Genomic DNA, 22,999 nt, shown 5'->3' on the forward strand with positions numbered 1-22,999 from the left:
AGGACTGTGTCCTTGCAAGAGAAAGTTGATGGAGATTTGAACACAGAAACACATGGGGGATAAGGCCATGGGAAGATGGAGACAGAGACTGGAGCAATGCAGCCCCAAGCCAAGGAAGCCCAGGGCACCAGAAGCTGAAAGAAGCAAGGGAGGGCCCTCCCATGGAGCCTTCAGGGGCAGTGTGGCCCAGCTGACACCTTCGTTTCAGACCTTTGGCCTCTGAACTCGGAGAGAATAAATTTCCTTTGTTTTAAGCAACCCAATTTATGGTCATTTGTTACACTACCCCTTGGAGATGGAACAGGCATTTACTATCCACATGACTTCACCACTGATGTGAACCTTGATCACCTAGGGGAGGTGGGATTGTCAGATCTCTCCACTGTTATTCTGTGACTACTGCATGGTCACAATGATGCGTAGTAACTAACCTTACTATGCATGGTCACAGTTCCACTCAAGGAATGGGAACTATGCACCACCTCCTTGCAGATACCTTAGATACATCTATGTTTGGAATCCTTTTGGAATTCTTCTTCATGGGAAACCTGTTTCTTCTTCTCTTCACCTTATTTACTTATTTAATCATTTATTTATGACAGTATAGACTCATGGATATTTATGTTTTGGATTTTAATCCAATACTACATTATTCTTTTTGTTGGTAACTTGTGCCAGATTTGGTCACTGGGAATTCTATCAGTTGATTCTTGCATTTCTTTGAAATCATCTCATTATTGCAGGTTTTTTTGTTGTTGTTTTGCTGTTGTTGTTTGTTGTTTTTGTGTGTGTGTGGATTTGCCTTGTATTTTTTTGTTTTGTGAACACTTTCTGAATTTCTAGCAAATGGTGCTCCAGGTTCATCTTGCGAGTTTGCTGCTTCTGAACTGGAACCAGCCATTTCTCCAGGAGTCCTCCTTCCCCTTCTTGGAGAACACCATCAGATGTAAAGAGCTGGATGCTGGCTGGGCTCCTGCTAGTGCGCTGAGTTTGCTTTTTGATTTGCTATATATTACCTATTTGTCCTTGAATATGCTACTTAGCCTCTCTGTTTCATTTTATTTAACTTTTAATGAGGGTTATAAAATACCAAAAATAATTTCTAACCAATCTTGATTTAATGAACTATCAAAACTAATACCTATTTTCCATTTGCCCTTTAAACCATCTGACTAGTGACTACACAAAGGAAAGATCTGATGACGTGAAGTCACTTAAAAATCCTAGAAAATGAGATATTTGAGCCACTCACAGGGAGAAAGCAAAGTGTAAAAACTGGAAGTGCTCAACATTCAAATTACTTTGCATATTACCTGTAAGATTTCACCATCTTACTGGAAGCACAAGCACAGAAATTGTGAACTGAGCCTTTTGTGTACATTTTTTCAAGAAGGAGAACTTGGAAATTAAAACAGCAACAGATCCATATTCAAACAAGTTGATTCTGCCCTTTTTGAAAGATTGATAAATGGACACATTTTATTTAACTGGTGAGTCACGAGGGGCTTCAGCCAGTGACTCATTACCAGCAGGTCTGGAATATTTTTGTGTTTTAATAGCTCCCATGCTGTCTTGGTGTGTACTGGCTAACTGTACCCCCAGCATGGGAGTCTGAGGTTAACAATTTCATGCCATAACTGACTCTTCAGTAACCAGTTGGTTAACCTGCCAAGAGGGCTTTACTACTATGATTTCCTGAGGCGGGTGTAGGACAACTCCTGGCAGGCAGAGTCTTTCCACATTCTGGTGTGTGAAACCGTCACTGCCATTGTCTCCTCCTTGTCAGCATTAGCCTTGACTCCAGGATGACTTGACTCTGCCCAACCAGAGATGTTCTTTGGCAAAGTTTTTGGCTGCATTCTAACTGTGTCTGTAAATTGAAAGTGCAGAGATTTTGGTGAGACATTATGAAGATCAGCACCACCAGTGCAATCCCTAATCTCCTTACGTCTAGTTTTCTCCTCTGTATGAAGGGAAGTATAATTCTTAATGTGTATGGCAAAAATTAAAACAAGAAGTCAATGCTATGAGATGTTTGTAAGGAGCATTCAATAAATGTATCTATTGCCAGCTGCATTTTATATAGACAAAGATGTAAAGAGTGGGCAAGGCAGGCAGGCAGAGAGAAGATTGAGAGGCAGCATGGGGGCACTTCAGACAGAAGGATGCCTATGGTGCTGTGGGAGCAAAATGAAAACATTATATAATTACTTTCCATCTGCCAGGAATTGCTCTAAATGCTTTCCAGGTGGTTCTCACTTGCTCCTCAGCTAGTGCATTAAAGCCTTCTCACTTCACCGGATAAAAACTGGGGCACAGAGAGGTCTGCCCCTTGTCCAGAGTCCATCACTTCTCCAATACAGATGCTGGCTTCAGGCCCACTTTGAGTGCTGCTGGCTTGTCCTGGAGGACTGCGTATGAAAACAGGAGCTCTTGGAAGCACAGTCTTTTTTCGGAGAGCAGTTAGTTAATCAAAGGATGAAGGAAGTATAATTGGGGAAACAGCATGACTACTGCAAAGGTTTGGTGCCCCACATGGCCAGGGACTCTCTAGCAGGGGTGATTGCCTTTGAGGGCTTTTTGGGGGAGGGATGGGTGTGTACCTGGAAGACACATACAATGGCTGGTTATTAAACGCTAATGAATCCGTGCACATTTTATCAAATGTCTTCTTTTCTGGTGAAAATAATAAATGGTTCTCCTGAACTCTCAGGGGAATGGAAGGAAAAGGGCCAGTTGGCACACGATTGAGCATGCACATCTTTTATTCTAAAAAATATTAAGAGACCTGAAAATATGAGCAATATAGATGGTAAGGAGGCAAAAAAACAAAAACAAAAACAAAACAAAACAAAAAACAGATGCCTATTAGACCAGGAGTCCCCAACCTCTGGGTCATGGACTGGTACTGGTCCATGGCCCATTAGGAACTGGGCCACACAGCAGGGGGTGAGTGAACAAAGCTTCACCTGTGTTTACAGCTGCTTCCTATCACTCGCATTACTGCCTGAGCTCCACCTCCTGTCAGATCAGCAGCGGCATCAGATTCTCATAGTTCTTCACAATTCCATTGTGAACTGTGCAGGTAAGCGATTTAGGTTGTGCGCTCCTTATGATAATCTAATGCCTGATGATCTGAGGTGAACAGCTTCATCTTGAAACCATCCCCCTCAACACCCTGTCCATGGAAAAACTGTCTTCCATAAAACAACACTAGTGCCGAAAAGTTGGCGACCATTGTATGCCAATAACAACTATATTAGTTTGCTAGAACTGTGGCAACAGAATACAACAAACTGGATTTTTTAAACAACAAAAATTTGCTAGGTGTGGTAAGATGCCTGTAGTTCCAGCTATTTAGGAGGTTAAAGCAGGAGGATTGCTTGAGCCCAGGAATTTGAGTCTAGGGTGGGCAACACAGTGAGATCCCTGTGTCCAAAAAAAAAAAATCAAAACAACAGAAATTATTACCTGATAGCTTTGGAGGCCAGAAGTCGAAGATCCATGGGTTGGCAGAGCTAATTCTTTCTCAGACTGGAAAGGAGATGCTGTTCCAGGCTTCTCTTATAGCTTCTACCGTTTGATGGCAATATTCAGCATTCTTGGACTTGTGGAAGCTTCACCCCAATCTCCACCTTCAACTTCATATGGTGTGCTCTCCATGTTCATATCTGTCTCCAAATTTTCTCTTTTGTAAGGACATCAGTCATATTGATTAGAACCCACCTTAATGAGGTCATTTTAAGTAGATTACCTCTTTAAGGACCCACCCTCCAAAGAAGATCAAGCTTGGAGGTACTAAATGCTAGGACTTCAAGATATATTTGGGGCAGGTTGGAGGGACACAATTAAACCCATCACAGTGAGAGTAGTTAAAACCATGTACTAAGTATAAATTATAACAGTAGGATAGTCCTTCATGTTTATTTGAAGCATGTGAAAATTATTCACAAAGAAATTCTCACATTAGTGGTTTCAACTTCAGTTAATTTTTATTTATTTATTTATTTTTATTTTTATTTTATTTTTGAGGCGGAGTCTCGCTCTGTCGCCCAGGCTGGAGTGCAGTGGCGCGATCTTGGCTCACTGCAAGCTCCGCCTCTCAGGTTCACGCCATTTTCCTGCCTCAGCCTCCTGAGTAGCTGGGACCACAGGCGCCCACCACCACGCCCTGCTAATTTTTTTTTATTTTTAGTAAAGACGGGGTTTCACTGTGTTAGCCAAGATGGTCTTGATCTCCTGACTTTGTGATCCACCCACCTCGGCCTCCCAAAGTGCTGGGATTACAGGAATGAGCCACCATGCCCGGGCTAGTTACATATTTTTAAATGTTATTTATCTCTTACAGGCTGTTACAAAATCATCCAAATATCTTTATTTTATATCCATCAAAGAATAACAGCACTTAAATTTGTCATCACTCTGAATGTGCTACAGCATTTCGGAATTGTTTGTACAGTCTTTTTAATCATGAGAATTGAATATATTTTTGGTGTGACATTGTTAATGTACACAAAAAACAAAGTTGTATCTAAAATGCATTTTACTTCAGTTGGAAGTGGAAGGAATAAGATTTATTCTTATGTCAAATTAATTTTTCACAGCTCTTCACAATAAGGTTCTAAGTTAAATCATGTTTATTTTAGATAACTTAAAATCATCATTTTTGTTTAACACATTCATGAGAAGCAAAAGTCTATTTTATAGGCCAGAAGAACAAAGGAACATTGTAAAAATAAACTTTTAAAAATGGATCTATTTCTCCCCCAAAGAGAAACTATTCTAAATCCACCAATGGGTGTCATTTAGAGCAACTGTTCCCAAATTGTTCTGGGATGTGTGCGGGTCCCTGAGGTCCCTCCAGGTGACCCGCAGGCTAATCTCATGTAGTATTGATGCTTCTAATATGAAAATGTCTATATTTTAGTTTCCAGAATGGATGGTTTATGAATAATGTATAATATTTAATAAAACCAGACATTGCCTCATTAATGTCTCATCAAAAGTAGAATGGATCTTTCCCTTATATCTGGCATTTTTGGGTCATGTACTAGACACAAGTGTGGGTGGATATACATTATTTCGCCCTACTAAAGACAGTTATATTCCAGAGAATCTGATAATTAATTTTTAGAAGTTGTAATCACTAACCAGATTTAACTCAAAATAAAAATTACATGCAGTTATTAATTTATTTACTTTGCAGTGAGTATTTTTATTTGCTTGAAAATCGTTATGAGAAAGGTGAAGTCCAGATTCCAGGAAAAGGATTTCTCTGAAGAGCACGCAGTACATTAGGATGAAGTTCCAGGGTTGCTGCTTAATACATATTTTAAAAGTTGAACTGTTTGAGGATAATCACAATATTTGTTTTGAGGATGCTGATTATTTGGTATGAGAAAATTATACTGGGGAAAAAAAAAAACTCCATTGCTCTATGACACTGAGGTATCGGTCTACACTCAGATTTCAGATTACCTAAGAAATGAATGATTCCCATTAGTTACTCAGTATGTTATCTGGTCAATTATTTGCTTTCCCAACAATTACAACTGCTACAGTGAATTCATAACTGCTCTAAGTGATGATAGTAAATAATTAGTTTTATCTAATCTTGGCACTGTATTCCTGCAGAGTCTGCATCAATCTTAATATTTTGTCACTGACTTTTAAAAATCGTGCTCACTTAGCCTTTTCCCAAGCTGGCATATATATCATTTTACGTCTAAATATGTCTTGCATTTTACATGAAAACTTATATGCTTTAGTCATGTTGAACTCTCCTTCTCCTTCTTTTTTCCTCTCTGTTGTAGGATATGGTGGGGATGGAGTGGGAAGGAAGGAAGCAGATTGGTGAGGCTGGGCAGTGTTGGTGTGACAAAGGGTAGGTGAGTGGGCATCTTTGATCTCTAGGCTGGAGCCAGTGGAGGCGGAAGAAACACTCCTTAAGGAATTATTTCTCCTGGAATTGGAAATCACAGGTTTCCTGAATCAAATGAGTTGACTCTGAATTCTAGTTATCTGAAGTCTTGGCTGTTTGAAAGGTAACTTCTAGAGGCTGCGAGGACCCCTGACACCTTTATAATCTCAAGTCATTTACAATCTTCCCTGAGACAATTTGTCAAACTCATTGAGTCATCCAGGAAAATGCTATGCCCTCCCACTCCCCACCATGACCTTCTGGGTAAAACCCCAGATCCTCAGCATGACCTGCAACTGCCTTTCATGGTGTGATGCTGGCAGCCTCTGTAAGACCACCTCACTTCATTCCCCAACCCGCAACTGGCACTTCCTGTGGGGAAAGTCTCCAATATGTGCTGGTCCTTCCATCCATCCCTGCCTTGCCTATGTCACCTCCTCTGTGCTCAACATTAAGGCCAGTGCATTACTCTTTTAACCCTATCATAAGAGCTCACATATCATCTATGGGGTTTCCCCATCATGGCCTAGGTTGAACATTTTCCCACCTGGTACTCATCACAGGACCTTCTAATTGCCTGGTGGCTTGTCACATTAGCTGGAGATTTCCTAGAAGTCAAATAATTAACTATCAATTTTATCTAAATTTCTATAACTTAGAGGGTACACAGTATGTGGTAGATGCTCTGGCAAAGGTCTAACAACTGACTGACCAGAGGAAGCTTTAAGGGAGGCAGAAAATGGGACAGTTGACATAGATGAGGCAAAGAGGGTGAAAGGTGATGCCCTGCTACGGAGCTGCCTTCTTCTGCAAAGATGGATTTTCTGCACGTGGTGCTACAAAGAAAACATGCTACATTACTCACTTTCAGGAAACTTGGTCTATAAAGGACATTATGGACTTTAACCTAATCACAGGATCTTGGAGATATTGATATTTAAATTTACTTAAGTTTTTAAAATCAGGACATTAGTATTATTTCATTTTGACTAGGAAATTGTTCTGTTAACAAAGCAGAGAAAGAAATGAGCTGGGAATTGGGGTGAGAAACTATGGCTAAAGAGAGTGGGAAACGTTATAGATTGGTTTCAATCATTCTGGCAAGTGATAACTAACAAGATAGTAGTAGATGGAGAGGAAAACGCACTGGCCAACAAAAGTTCTTAACATTTTCATGAAGAAGTTCCAATGAAGCCCCTTATCACATGCTACAGGGACACCACTTTTGCAAATGCTCTTTGGTTTTATAATGAACATTGCAAGGGATGCCACTTAGCTGGATGGCATCGATCCCCTTAATGAAGGTGTATCTATCCGAGAGTTATTTTTGACTCTCTCCTAATTTGCTGATTCTCTCCTCTCCTACTCCAGTTTCTTTCTGGCTTTCCTTCCCATTGCATTTTTTCCCCCACCAAATTCTATTTGTGAATCAATTTGTCCCTAAGAATAGAGCAGCCTTTGCAAAAATGTATCCAGTACATAAAGAATGGAGAGTACAAGCAAGTAAATCAAAGGTGATCCAATTAGTGATTTTTTTTCTAGAACAGGAGTACTGAGTCTTCATTTATACTTGGAAAAAATATAGAGCACTAAAATAAAAATTACTAGTTCATGATACTTTTTAAAGAAAAGTGCAGATGCATTTAAAAAGTTATTATTTTTTTTTAAATCGGCTAACAGAGAGATGCCAGGCAGCAGGTGTTCCCTGAGGAAGATGGTTATGTATTTATGGCAGGTTTAACACCGAAGATTCTGAAATCTTCTCATCTGTAACCAAATCCATTGAGCAGAGCAAAGGTGACATCACCAAAACAAGGAAACCGTCCTTACCATTCTGGAGGGGATCAAAATAAGAGGGTCTAGATGGATCCTGTTTTATGGGCCGCTCTTCTTGGAATCCAGATCACTAAAAAGAACCTTCAGTTATAAAGAGCAAGAGGCTCTCTGCCCCTCTCCTCTACAGTGGGGATTTTTCCCAGGATTATTGGTTGTTTATCTTTTAATAACAATACAGAGCTTTAGAGAGAGGAAGCAACAAAGTCTCCTGTTTTTCATTTCCCTTGCAATATCTCATCGAGATGATTCCAACCACCTCCTCTGCTGGCAACCCACCTAGATGTCCACCACACTCCAGTGCATCCTCCACACACAGTCTGTGCCGGGCGGTTCGGCTTTGGGTTGAAGATGTTTAATGTGTTTTCTAAACTGGCCCTAGACATTGGCGGATTAAATGATTAGAGAAAACATCAGTAAATCTCAAAAGGCAGAAAAAGACATCTGCTCATTGATTGACTCAAATCATCTACGAGTTAAAGCAAAATACGGTTTCAAATAGAACCTTTCCAGTAACACATTCCATGGAATGGGTGAGTCAGGGTTTTGAGATACCCATGGCCACTGTGCTGTGATTGCCAAATCAGGATAAAATGGGACTGTGCTCAGCTTGCTACGCAGCACAAATTTTTGCAGATAAATGGGCACGTTTTTGGTTTAACACAGCTATTTATATGACATATTAAAAAGGTTCTATGGAAAAAGGTAGTACCCAGCACAGTAGAAATCATTATTGATTTATTGTCCTTGCTGTGTCATTAGGATGGTTAAGTCTTTGAAGTGTGATGATGAGGAAAGCAGGGGCTCGATATTTCATGCAGAGAATCCAAAGAAATATCACATACACCAGCCTATGTAAGAACTTAAATCATTTATGTCTCCCAGTTTCTGTGTATAAGAATTTGGATGGTTTTGGTTCAGGTCTACTAGGAGGCTGTAGTCAAGATGTTGATTGGGGCAGGAGTCATCTAAAAGCTTGATTGAGGCTAAGGATCTACTTTCAGCCTGGCTCCCTCATATGTCTAGAAAACTGCTGCTGACTTTTGGCAAGAAGCCTTAAATCCTTGACACACAGACCTCTTGAGTGCTCTCCTTCATGGCAGCTGTATTTCCCCAGGGTAATTGACTGAAGAGAGAGAACAAGACCAAAGCCAGATGTGATTTAAGGCCTAGCCTCAGAAGCCACACTCTGTCATATCTCCAATATGCCACTGAATAAACTGAATGCAGAGGTCAGCTCTGTTCCGTATCTAACACAGAGCTCTAGAACCCAGGCAGAGCTCCAGGATATCCCCAGCTCCCTACAGCACACCACCATTTAAATGTCCCCATGTTCCTCAAATTCACAATGTCCCCAAGTGATTTCAGCTTCTCCCACCTGTCCACCCCTCTCCATAAACTTCTACTCTGCCCAACCCTAGCATGTAGAAATCTATGCCTTCAAAATGTATTTGTTTCAGGTCCTCTGCACAGAAGGGTGTTCAGTTAGTTTTAATTTGAAATCCACTTGAAACCTGACTCCTCCTTTTCATTTCTATTGGTCAAAACGTCTCATTGAGATGATTCTAACTTCTGCTCTACTGGTGACCTACCTAGAGGTTCACCACACCCTAATTCATCTTCAAAAATTACGGCAGAAATGCTTTTTCTAAAAATATGTGTTTGTCATTACCTTCCTAAACTTCTTTATCATTCCACATACCTTCAGTTTTACTTTCTTCTTGTATCCCTATTCTGCTATAAGGCCCAATTAACGTTTTTTGTTTGTTTGTTTTCGTTTTTGTTTTGAGACGGAGTCTTGCTCTGTCGCCCAGGCTGGAGTGCAGTGGCGTGGTCTCAGCTCACTGCAACCTCCGCCTCCCAGGTTCAAGCGATTCTCCTGCCTCAGCTTCCCGAGTAGCTGGGACTACGGGTGCGCACCACCACGCCAGGCTAATTTTTTTGTATTTTTAGTAGAGACGGGGTTTCACTAAAGCCAGGATGGTCTTGATCTCCTAACTTCATGATCCGCCCGCCTCGGCCTCCCAAAGTGCTGGGATTACAGGCATGACACCCCACACGCAGCCACCCCAGACCTTTCTAAAAGGCAAAAATGTCTGATTATTAGGACTGTGGCCCAAGGAAGAAAAAACAAGTGTCCCAAACCTCTTTATCCTCCTTTTATCCTACCACAGCTCTAAGAAAAGACCTTCATGAGTTTGGGCATGTAACTATTCAGTCTGTCTGACTCGTACCAGAGGAACCCTGAGTGACTGCTCTTGGACCCTAGTTTGCTGAGGCTGGTCCATAAATCCCAACCACAGCAGAACATAAGTCCCAGCCACCAAAAGTGACCGGGGAGGAGGGGCAGCCATAGGAAGTGGCCAGAGCCAACAGCTGACCCACTCTAGGACCAGTGAGAGCCCTTGGGGTTCCCCTTCAGCAACCTGTGCCCAAGTGACCAGCTGTTATTCTCACCAACTTTACTTCCACAAAAGATGTTTGTTATTTCAAAATTTGAGGGAAAATCTCTCACCTGTAACTTCCTTCTAGGAGTGGGCAAAAGAGACCAGATCTCATTGTTTTAGGTTCCATAGGGAGAGACATTTAAGATTATCTTGTCTGAATAATTTTAACTAGTACAAACGTGTTTCTATTCATGATATAGTTTGTACTGTGTGTGTACAAATATGTGTGTGTGTATGTATATGTGTGTGTGTGTATTCTCTCTCTCTTTGAACCGACAACATTATCATGGTGGCCTTGTTTCTATTTATTCCCTGAATACTTATATCATCAGCCAAGGAGATTTCCAGGCACAGGTGGAAACCTGCTTCATCTTTTTCATATTAAACCCTCTCCACATCAATTGTTACCCTTGGCTAAAAGCTGAGCTTCTCTCAGTCTCACAGTTGCCTGGACTCCTGTAAATTTCATGGAATTTTCCTCATCTTAAAGGAAAACCTAAAAGTCATTCATTCACTCTATTTACTTTCTTTTGTGTTGTGGCACATGAAGAGTTAAGCATCAGGCAACTTCAGAAAGTCAATTAAAAAGGGATAGTGTCGCTTAATCACAGGGCTTTTCCTATCTATTTTTTCCAGTAGTTACTTTAAAACTGCTAACTTGAAATCACAGCCCTGTGCTGTCTTCAGAAGTTCACTCAATCAAAAGCCAAGTGCTGAGTAATCAAAGATCTTAAATAACTGGAAGTTCTAACCCTGACCACAAGAGGATTAAAAATCCAGTAGCCAGAACTCAGTTCTTCGATCCAGCAGGCACCAGTGCATAATGAGAAATCCCCAAAGCCCTAGATCACAGCCGTGTCCTTGCCCAGCGCAGAACTAAGTGGAAAACCTCTCTAATTCCTTAAGAGATCTTATCTGCCTGATGAAAATAGATATTGGCTTCTGTGTAGTATGATTAGAAGAATGCAAGAGGCTTAGCAAAGATGCAAGCTAAAGGCTCAGCCAGCTCATTTACATGGCGTTGCTGCTGACAGGTGATGTTAACAGAAGAGCATAACCCACGGGCACAACCACACCTGAATTAAAGCAGCATTTATTTACTCAAGCTATAGAGGGATTAGCAGTCATTTATTTTGCCATATCCAATTTTTTAAATCTATTAAGCACTTTGATGCTTACTTTATTTTCTGTAACAAACAGTCAAGCTGGTTGAAGAGATGCTTATTTTCATTCAAAACAACCTGTCAAATGATTGTAACAGAAATGTAAGTGTTGGGATGAATGAAAATTATTTCTATTTATTTAAAGTATAAATGTTTGAAAGTCACAGATTCATTAATACATTACTATTGCTTATTGCTACATAATGTGATATATACATGTGCATACACAAATGCACATTCATATTATATGTATACTATATATAGTATAGCATATACCAATATTTTATATCAGATAATTTCACATTAGTCAGAATGGCTATTATTAAAAAGTTTACAACAATAGATGCTGACGAGGCTGCAGAGAAAAGGAACACTTGCACACTGTTGGTGGGAATGTAAGTTAGTTCAGTCACTGTAGAAAGCAGTATGAAGATTTCTCAAAACACTGAAAACAGAATTACCATTTAACCCAGCAACGCATTACTGGATATATACCCAAAGAAAATAAATCGTTCCTCAAAAAAGACACATGCACTTCTGTGTTCATCGAGGCACTATTCACAATAGCAAAGACATGGGTCAACAGAGGTGTCCATCAGCAGTAGATTGGATAAAGGGAATATGGTACACCATGGAATACTATGCAGTAATAAGTAAGAATAAAATCATGTGCTTTGCAGCAACATGACTACAACTGGAGGCTATTATCCTAGGCAAATTAACATAGGAACAGAAAACCAAATACTGCATTTTCTCACTTATAAGTAGGGGCTAAAAATTACCTATATATGAACAGGAAGATGGCAACAGTAGACCCTGAGGACTACCAGATGGGGGAGGGAAGGAGAGGGGCCAGGGTTGAAAAATGAACTATTTGTACTATACTTCAGTACCTGGGCGATGGGATCAACCATATCACAAACCTCAGCACCATTCAATAAACCCATGTAATAAACCAGTACCTTTTATTTTTACAGAACAAAAGTTATAAAAAATTGCTTATTTTAGAATACTATGTTTTAAGTTTATAAATTTATAACATGTACATTTACATCATCATGTAAAATTTGAGTATATTTGTACATTTGGCATTGAAATTTGAAGTTAAAATTATCCAGAAACAATAAGCCTTCAGAAAGATCAGGCAGAACTTAAAATCGTATGATACATTTTGTCAGCTTCAGTACTCACAGGATTCAAAAACACATTTTAGAGAGGAAAAGTGTTTTTGAAAAGTGTCGATTATGTGAATAATTGGAAAATGCAAAGTTACTTTGAACAAACAATATCTCCTTCCTAACTTATTACCAAAGTGCTGGACACTATTAACACAAGGAAAATGCTTATACACTGGATTTTTTTTAACTCTGCCATTGTTAAAACAATGTTGGTTTTCTATTCAGATTGTTGCCTCTAAATGCAGAGCGATTCAATATAACATAAATATGTTATCATATATGAAAGTTTTGAAATCTGGTTGAATACAATGTATTACTGTATATTGCAAAATTTAACAACACAGGATCTATATGCTTGCATAAGGAAAATGAAGCAAACACAATGAGGAAACACAAAACAACACCAAAACCACAACAGTGAACTAAGTTGGTTAGTTTTGTATTGGAATAAAGTTTAATATGAAAAGAAAATATTTCAAAGGGTCGTATCAATTTTGGTCAATAAGTGCAAATTCCAAATTATTTTATAACTAATATCAAAAGGCAGACTCAAGTGAATTTGTATAAAACTTTTAAACAACTTTATTAAGATATCATTGGCACACAATAAAGTGCAAATACTAAAAATGTAAGACGTCGGCCAGGCGTTGTTGGCTCATGCCTGTAATCCCAGCACTTTGGGAAGCCGAGGTGGGCGAATCACCTGAGGTAAGAAATTCAAGACCAGACTGGCCAACATGGTGAAATCCCGTCTATACTAAAAATACAAAATCAGCAGGGCATTGTGGTGCAAGCCTGTAGTTCCAGCAACTTGGGAGATTAAGGCAGGAGAAGACCTTGAACCTGGGAGGCAGAGGTTGTAGTGAGCCAAGATCGTGCTACTGCACTCCCGCTGGGAGACAAGTGTGAAACTCTGACTCAAAAAAAATTAAAAAAAAAAAAAAAACATACGATGTAAAATTTAACATGCGTATGTATGTATGGACCTATCAGAGTTTGTTTTGGACGTATACCAAGCAGCATGATTGCTGGATCATAGGGTAGTTTTATTTTTAGTTTTTTGAGGAAACACCATACTGTTTTTCATAGTGGCTACCTAAATTTACATTCCCATGAGCAGTAAACTAGTGTTCTCCTTTCTTCACATCCTTGCCAGTATCTGTTAAATTTTGTTGTTTTGATAATACACATTTTAAATGGAGTAAGATGATATCTCACTGTGGTTTTGATTTACAATCCCCTGATGATTAATGGTGTTGATCATTTTTTTATATGCCTGTTGGCTATGAGTATGTCTTCTTTTGAGACATGTTCATTTAGATCATTTTCTCATTTTAAAATCGATTATCTGGGGCTTTTTTTGGCTATTGATTTGTTTACATTTTTTAGATATTCTAGCTATTAATCCCTTATCAAATGGATCATTTGCAAATATTTTTTCCCATTCTGTAGGCTATCTCTTCCCTCTGTTGATTGTTTTTGGTTGTTCATTTTTGCTGTGCAGAAGCTTTTTAGTTTGACAAATTCCATTTTTTTGCTTTTGTTGGCTATGCTTTTGAGGTCTTACCCAAACAGTATTTCCTCAGACCAATGTCCTGACGTATGTCCTCAATGTTTTCTTCTAGTATTGTTTCAGGTCTTCTTTTTAAGTTTTAATTCATTTTAACTTGATATTTTTGCATACAATGAGAGAGAGAATATTCAGTTTTCCCTGAATTTTAATAAATTCAATTTATTAAACATGATATTATTTCCCTACAGAATGTTCTTGGTACCTTTTATTTGAAAGTCAGTTGGCTCTAAATATGTGGATTTATTTCTGAGTTCTCCATTCTGTTACACTGGTCCATGTGGCTTCTTTTATGCCAGCATCGTGTTGTTTGGGTTACTATAGCTTTGTAGTATATTTTGTAGTAAAGTAGTGTGATGCCTCCAGCTTTGTTCTTTTTTCTTCAGGATTGCTTTGGCAATTCAGGGTGTTCTGTGATTCCATATAGATTTTAGGATTAAAAAAATATATATTTGTGTGCAGAATGCCACTGATGATAGGAATTACATGAAATTGGTAGATCACTCTTGGTAATATGGTTCTTTTCACAATATTAATTCTTCCAATCCGTGAACATAAGGAAACTTCCCATTCTTTTGTGACCTCTTCAATTTCTTTCATCAATGTTTTATAGTTTTCCTTGTAGAGATCTTTAACCTTTTACATTTATTTCTAGGTATTTCATTATTTTGTAGCTATTATAAGTAAGACTGCCTTCTTGATTTTTTTTTTTTTTTTTTGGCTAGTTAATTGTGGATGTATGAAAACACTACTGATTTTGATTTTTTTGTATGTTAATTTGTATCCTGAAAATTTACTGAATTGATTGATCAGTTCTAAGTTCCTCACTTCCAGTTTGGAAAACCTCTAATTTTTCTCTTGCCTAACTTCTCTAGCTAGGATTACTAGTACTATGTTGAATAAGAGGGGTGAAAGTAAGCATTCTTGTCTTGTTCTAAGAGGAAAACTTTCAGCTTTTCCACATTCCATGTGATATTTACTGTGGATTTGTCATATATGGTCTTTATTGTGTTGGGGCATGCTCCTTCGACATCTACTTTGTTAGAGGTTTTACAGTGAAGGATGTTGATTTCTATCAAGTGCTTTTTCTACATCTATTGAGGTAATTAAGTTATATGTCCTTTATTGTACTGATGTGATGCATCACGTTTATTGATTTGCATATGTTGAGCCATTCTTGCATCCCTGGGGAAAGCTGGACTATATTATAGTGAATAATCTTTTTAATGTGCTGGTGGATTCAGTTTGCTAGTATTTTGCTGAGGATTTTTGTATCTATGTTCATCAGGGATATATCCTTACAGTTTTATTGATGCTGATGGTGTGCACTTATCTGGTTTTGTTATCAGGGTAATGCTGGCCTCTGAAAATGAGTTTAGAAGGATTCCATCACCTGTGATTTTCTAAAATATTTTGAGAAGAATTTGCATTAGTTCTTTAAATGTTTGATAGAATTTAGTAGTGAAACTATCACATTCTGGGCTTTTATCTGATGGGAGAAATATTATTACTGATTAAATCTCATTTCTCATAATTGGTCTTTTCAAGATTTTTATTTTTCAATATTGGTAAGTTATATGTGTCTAGAAATTTAGCAATTTGTTAGAATCTCCAACTTGTTGACATGTCTTTCATAATACTCTCTGATAATTCTTTGCAATTCTGTGGTATTAACTGTAATTTCTCCTTTCTCTTGATTTTATGAATTTGGGTCTTTTATCTTTTTTTCTAGTTAGTCTAGTTAATTAATGGTTTGCTTACTTTATTTATCTTTTTATTGTTTTTTCAGTCTTGATTTTATTATTTCTACTCTGGTCTTTATTACTTTTTTCCATCTATTAATTTTGGGTTTGATTTGTTCTTACTTTTTTAGTTTCTTAAGATGAACCATTATGTTATTCATTTGAAATATTTCTACTTTTTTGATGTAGGTGTTTATTGCTATGAATTTCCCTCTTAATATTGCTTTTGCTATATGCCATAGGTTTTGGTACATTGTGTTTCTATTTTTATTTGTTTCAAGATTTTTTTTTGCTGTTGTTTTTTGTTTATTATTCAGTATTTAGTGTTTGTATATGTCCTAGATTAAAATAATTTTTGGATTAAATATTAAATATTTTCTATCAGTCTGTGTCTGATTGTCTGTGTCTGATCCAAAATAACTTTTTGAATCAAATATTTTCTGTCAGTCTGTGTCTTAACTTTATTTTTTGGTAGTCCATTTCAAAGACCACAAGTTTTTAATTTTAGTGAAGTTCAGTTTATTGACTTATTTGATCAGTTATGTACATGATGTGTTATATTAAAAAAAAAAAAAACTCTGCCAATTCAAGACCACAAGGATTTTCTCCTATGTTTTTGGCTGTGAATTTTATACTGTTATATCTTACATTTAAATCTGTGACTTATTTTGAGTTAATTTTTATGTAGGACATGAGGCGTGAATTAACAGACTTGAGAGTTATTTTGCCTTGATTTTTGCTTATTAAGTGTATTAGTTTGCTTGATCTGCCATAATGAAATACCACAAATGGAGTGACTTCAAGAAGAGAAAATTTCCTATAGTTCAAGGAAGCCCATGATCAGGTTTCAGCAGATTAGATTTCTTCTGAACTGTCTTTCCTTGGCATATAGATGACTGTCTTCTTGTTGTGTGCTTACCTGGTTCTCCTTCAGTTTGTCTCATCTGTGTCAATACCCTCTTCTTATAAAGACACCAGCCATATTGGATAAAAGCCTACTTCTACATTCTAGACTAAGCTAGTATGTAAAAATACAATTCGTTTTTCATATATTTTTATTTTATGCCATTACCTTGATAGACTAATTTATTAGTCTTATTATTTTTTTATAGATTCTAACAAATTTCTATGTTGATAATCATGGCATCTGAGAATTAAGATGGTTGTTTCCTTCTAATCTGTATGCCTTTTATTTTCTATGTTTTTATTATTGCATTGGCTAAAACCTTGAGTACAAGTTTGGACAGAAGGTAAAGGTAGTGCTTTTAAATAGGTAAGTACAGTAAAATGCCATCATTTTATTGTACTTGCATATTTAAAAGTACTGTCTTTAAAACAGTGACATCTGAGATACTGGTGTTACGACTCAAACATTTGAATTGGATAGGGTGGGGACACAATTTAATCTATAACAATATCTAATAGTTTCAGCATCATTTGTTGAAAGACTATCTTGCTCCATTGAATAACCTGTACACCTTTATGAAAATCAGTTGTCCATATATGAGTGGTCTTATTTCTGAACACCCTCTGTTTGTTCTCTTGAACTATTTGTCTATATTTATACCAATACAACATTGTCTCAATTACTGTCATTCTGTAATATGCCTTGACATTAGGTGGTATGTATTCAACTTTTTTTTTGAAGTTTCTTTCGCTGATTGCATGGGAATTTTAGAATCAACTCATCAATTTATACTGTGTGCTGAACTGCAGATTAGAATCACATTGAATCTATAGATTATTGTGAGGAGAATCAACAATTTATTAATATTAGTCCTCTATACCTATCAACAAGGTATATCTTTCCATCAACTTTGGTCTTCTTTAAATTCTTTTACTAGTGTTTTAAAGTTTTTTGCTATATAAGCCTTCAAAATATTTTATACATTTATCTCTAAGTATTTTATATTTTTGTAATGTCATAAATACCATTTAAAAATTTTAATTTCTGGTGGTTTACAGCTGGTAATGTAAAAATACAATTAGTTTTTCATATTTTTATTTTATGCTGTTATCTTGATAGACTAATTTATTAGTCTTATTATTTTTGTAGATTCCACCAAGTTTCTACATTGATAATCACGGCATCTGAGAATTAAGATTTTTCTTTCCTTCTAATCTGTATGCCTTTTTTTTTCCGTGTTTTTATTATTCATTGGCTAAAACATCGAGTATAAGTTTGGATAGAAATGGTGGGTAGCAGGCAACCTTCTATGATTCCTGATCTTAGAAACATAGTGTTACTTCTTTCAACATTAAATATGATGTTAGATGCAAATGTTTTGTAGGTGTCATTTCAAGTTCAGGAAGGTGATTTTTCTTTCTGATTTGCAGAGTATGCATCATTAATGAGTATTACATTTTATCCAATAATTAGATAGTTTATGCTTTTATTGAGCATATGGCTCCTCTAATTTAATGTATTAATGTGGTAAATTACATTGATTTCAAATGTTGAAGCAACCTTGAATCTCTAGAGCAAACCCCACATGGTAATGATGTATTAGCATTTTAATATATTGTTGGATTTGAATTAGCAGTAATGTATTGCTCTTCATATCCGTGTTCATGAGAGAGACTGATTTACTGTTTTCCCTTCTTTCTTATACTGTTTTCTACTTTTCCAGTGAGAGCAGGACAGGCTTCACAGAATGAGCTGAGAGGCATTTCCTCATCTTCAATTCTTCGACAGACTTTGTATAGAATCAGCATTATTTCTACTTTTAAAACAGTATTTAAAGATGCTGGTGTTCATCAATGAATCCATCTACTTCTGGATTTTTCTTCATAAAAAGGTTTAAAAGTACAAATTAATTTTTTTCAATGGAGCTATTCTGGTTTTATATATATATATATTGCATCTTGAGTGCAGTTTGGTGATTTGTGTTTTCATGAAATTTTTTCACATCATCTAAATTGTCAACCTAAATAGTATAAAGTTGTTTATGCTGTGCTTTTATCCTCTAGTATCTATTTATCATCTATAGAATATTATAATATCTACAGATTTTAAATCTATCTAAAAATACTTTGAGTATCTGTAGGAACTGTAGAAATGATCTCCTTCCTCAGTTGATCTGCCCACCGTGGCCCCATCTCTACTAAAAACACAAAATTAGCCAGGCATGGTGACACACGCTTGTAATCCCAGCTACTCAGGACACTGAGGCAGAAGAATCGCTTGAACTCGGGAGGCGGAGATTGCAGTGAGCTGAGATAGCGCCATTGCACTCCAGCCTGTGTGGCAAGAGTGAAACTGTCTCAAAAAGAAAAAAAAAAGTTTGTCTATTTTTTCTGGATGTTTTTAAGTTGTTGCTTCATGTTTTATTAGGTGATAAGCTTGCGCTGCAGGATAAAATGTAGCACAAGTGTGGCCAATGTCAAAAGGCAGGTAAGTACCACTAGGGAAACAGCGCAAGTTTCCAGGTCACTATGAACAGACAACATGCACCCCAGACTCAAGTGATACAGCATTTATTTGTAGCAAAAGGAGAAAGCAAGTACATAAGATTTAGCCCCTTGCAATGCATGGGTCTCCCATGGCTATTGGATCCATTCTACAGTCACTGAGGGCAATGTGACTACATTTGCCTCACTTCAGGCTGAAGTACAAAAATTCCCACCATTGTCTCTAAAGGTGTGAGTGACAGCAAGCTGGGGGGTGCCTGAAGGCTACTGACATATATATAGGTAAGAAGTTCCCAGACAAAATTTATGTATGTGCAGTGCAGCATGAACAGGGATATACTATCTGTTCTCTAAGCTCATTTCCCAAAAACGTTATTTGTGAGCTTGCCAGCACATCCTGTACCAAGCACAAAGTTTTTCTTGAGAACCCAGGGGAGCTGTTGGGTGACACTTGGACCCTGTACTTACACTACATATTTAATGATGCTATTATTAAATTAATAAATATTTAGATTTTATGTCTTGATTAATTGAACCCTTTGCCATTGTAAATGTCTGTATTTTCCCCTGGTAATATTGTTTTGCCTTAAAACTTACACTGATTAAAGTTAATATAGTCAAATCAGTCTTTAAAGTAGTATTAAAGGCCAAGCATGGTGGCTCACACCTGTAATCCCAGCACTTCGGGAGGCTGAGGCAGGCAGATAACTTGAGGTCAGGAGTTCGTGACCAGCCTGGCCAACATGGCAAAACCCCATCTCTACTAAAAATACAAAAATTGGCCAGGTGTGGTGGCAGGCACCTGTAATTCCAGTTACTCAGGAGGCTGAGGCAGGAGAATCACTTGAACCTGGGAGACAGAGGTTGCAATGAGCCGAGATCACACCACTGCACTCCAACCTTGGTGACAGAGTGAGACTCTGACTCAAAAAAAAAAAAAATACTATTAACATGAATATATTTTGCATCTTTCTGCTTTTAACATATTTGTGTCTTTATTGCTCCAGGCTTATTCATATGTAAATGAAAATAGTTATTTTATATATATTTAAGCTATACTACATGACAATTTGATATATGTATACATTGTTACATGACTTCCAAAATCAACTTAATTAAATATTTAAAGTCTTTGTCTTTCAGACTACATATATTTGTTTCTTTTTCATCCAATATGACCATCTCTGCTTTCTAATAGGTGGTTTGAACCATTTATATTTAATGTGATTATTGATGCAGTCAGGTTTAACAGCACTTTCTAATATTTGCTATTTGCCTTATATTTTCTTCATTTTGCTATTTGTCTGCCTTTTTAAAATTATTGAGTATGATTTATGATTCCATTTATCTTTATGTTCACTTAATAGTAAAACACTTTATTTTGTTACTTTAGTGGATGCCTTTGCTGTCGTAGTGTACATCGTAAACTCATCATAGTCTACCTTCAAGTGATATTATATAACTCCATGTAGGGTATAAAAATATTGCAAAAGTATACTTCAGTTTTTCTCTTACTGGTTATAATGTTACTGTTGTAATACATTTTAACTTTTCATATAAACATTACCCAATGTTGTTATTGTTTTTCCTTGAACAATCAACTGAGTTGATTGAAAAGGAAAGAAAAAATAAGCGTTTATCCAAGCAGTTATGATTTCCAGTATTCTTCTATTTTTTTTTTTTGTTTGAACTTATATTTCACTAGATAGCCTATCTGAATTTCCTTTGGCCTGAAAGACTTTCTTGAACATTTTTTATACCTCACATGTACAGGAGATGGATTATTTTATGACCCATATGTATTGTGTGACCTGTATGTCTCGTGTATGATAAAACATACCTGAGACTGGGAAGAAAATGAGGTTTAATTGAACTTATAGTTCCACATGGCTGGGAAGGCCTCAGAATCATGGCGAGAGGTGAAAGGCACTTCTTACATGGTGGCAGCAAGAGACAATAAAGAAGCAGCAAATCACAAGCCCCTGCTAAACCCATCAGATTTTGTGAGACTTATTCACTATCACGAGAATAGCACAAGAAAGACTGGCCATCATGATTCAATTACCTCCCCCTGGGTCCCTCCCACAACATGTGGGAATTCTGGGAGATACAATTCAAGTTGAGATTTGGGTGGGGACACAGCCAAACCATACCACTTCACCCCTGGTCCCTCCAAATCTCATGTCCCCACATTTCAAAACCAATCATGCCTTCCCAACAGTTCTGTAAAGTCTTTACTCACTTCAGCATTAACCCAAAAGTCCACAGTCCAAAATCTCATTTGCGACAAGGCAAATTTCTTCCACTTACGAGCCTGTAAAAGCAAAAGCAAGCTGGTTACTTTATAGATACAGTGGAGGTAGAGGTATTGGGTAAATATAGCCATTCCAAATGGGAGAAATTGGCCAAAACAAAAGGGTTACAGGCCCCATGCAAGTCCGAAATCCAGTGGGGCAATCAAATTTTAAAGTTCCAAAATGATCTCCTTTGAATTCCGGTCACAATTCCAGGTCAACCTGATGCAAAAGGTGGGTTCCCATGGTCTTGGGTAGCTCCACCCTTGTGGCATTGCAGGGTACAACCTCCTTCCCGGCTGCTTTCATGGCCTGGTGTTGAGTGTCTACAGCTTTTCCAAGCACACAGTGCAAGCTGTCAGTATCTACCATTCTGGGGTCTGGAGGATGGTTGCCCTCTTCTCACAGCTCCGCTAGGCAGTGCCCCAGTAGCGACTCTGTGTGGGGGCTCTGACCTCACGTTTCCCTTCTGCACTGCCCTAGCAGAGGTTCTCCATGAGGGCCCTGCCCCTGCAGCAAACTTTTGCCTGGGCATCCAGGCATTTCCATGCATCTTCTGAAATCTAGGTGGAGGTTCCCAAACCTCAGTTCTTGACTTCTGTGCACGCACAGGCTCAACACTATGTGGAACCTGCCAAGGCTTGGGGCTTCTACCCCCTGAAGCCACAGCCCAAGCTCCATATCGGTCCCTTTCAACCATGGCTGGAGTGGCTAGAATACAGGGCACCAAGTCACTAGGCTGCACATAGCATGGGGACCCTGGGCCTGGCCCACAGAGCCACTTTTTCCTCTTGAGCCTCCAAGCCTGTGATGGGAGGGGCTGCCATGAAGGTCTCCGACATGCGCTGGAGACATTTTCCCCATGGTCCTGGGGATTAACATTAGGCTTCTGGCTACTTCTGCAAACTTCTGCAGCCGGCTTGATTTTCTCCTCAGAAAATGTTTTGTTTGTTTGTTTTTCCACTGCCTCCTCAGGCTGCAAATTTTCTGAACTTTTATGCTGTTTCCCTTTTAAAATGGAATGCTTTTCATAGCATTCAAGTCACCCTTTGAATGCTTTGCTGTTTAGAAACTTCTTCCACCAGATACCCTAACTCATCTCTCTCAAGTTCAAAGTTTCACAAATCTCTAGAGCAGGAGCAAAACGCTGCCAGTCTCTTTGCTAAAACATAACAAGAATCACCTTTGCTTCAGTTCTCAACAAGTTTCTCATCTTCATCTGAGACAACCTCAGCCTGGATCTTATTGTTCATATCACTATCAGCATTTTTGTCAAAGCTATTCAACAAGTCTCTAGGAGGTTCCAAACTTCCACACATTTTCCTGTCTTCTTCTGAGCCCTCCAAACTGTTCCATCCTCTGCCTGTTACCCAGTTCCAAAGTCACTTCCATGATTTTGGGTATCTTTTCAGCAATGCCCCCACTCTACTGGTACCAATTT

At 37.9% G+C, this 22,999-nt stretch overlaps 1 long non-coding RNA gene across 2 annotated transcripts in view; it reads right to left on the reverse strand.

Annotated features, from left to right (window-relative positions):
* Nucleotides 1–1,450: 1,450 nt before the first annotated feature.
* Nucleotides 1,451–22,999, reverse strand: part of LOC110743420 — a 29,168-nt gene continuing 7,619 nt past the window's right edge. Inside the window, exons 2-5 of one of the 2 annotated variants that reach the window (XR_002522409.2) lie at nucleotides 21,507–21,578; nucleotides 7,751–8,879; nucleotides 3,472–3,688; nucleotides 1,451–1,870 (exon numbers count right to left, since the gene is read on the reverse strand). This is a non-coding gene — a long non-coding RNA (uncharacterized LOC110743420). The remainder of the gene's footprint in view (nucleotides 1,871–3,471; nucleotides 3,689–7,750; nucleotides 8,880–21,506; nucleotides 21,579–22,999) is intronic. The other variant, XR_002522410.2, reaches the window with a different exon arrangement.

The sequence above is a fragment of the Papio anubis genome, chromosome 5, assembly GCF_008728515.1.
Source record: "Papio anubis isolate 15944 chromosome 5, Panubis1.0, whole genome shotgun sequence".
In the NCBI taxonomy this organism is placed as follows: Eukaryota; Metazoa; Chordata; class Mammalia; order Primates; family Cercopithecidae; genus Papio; species Papio anubis.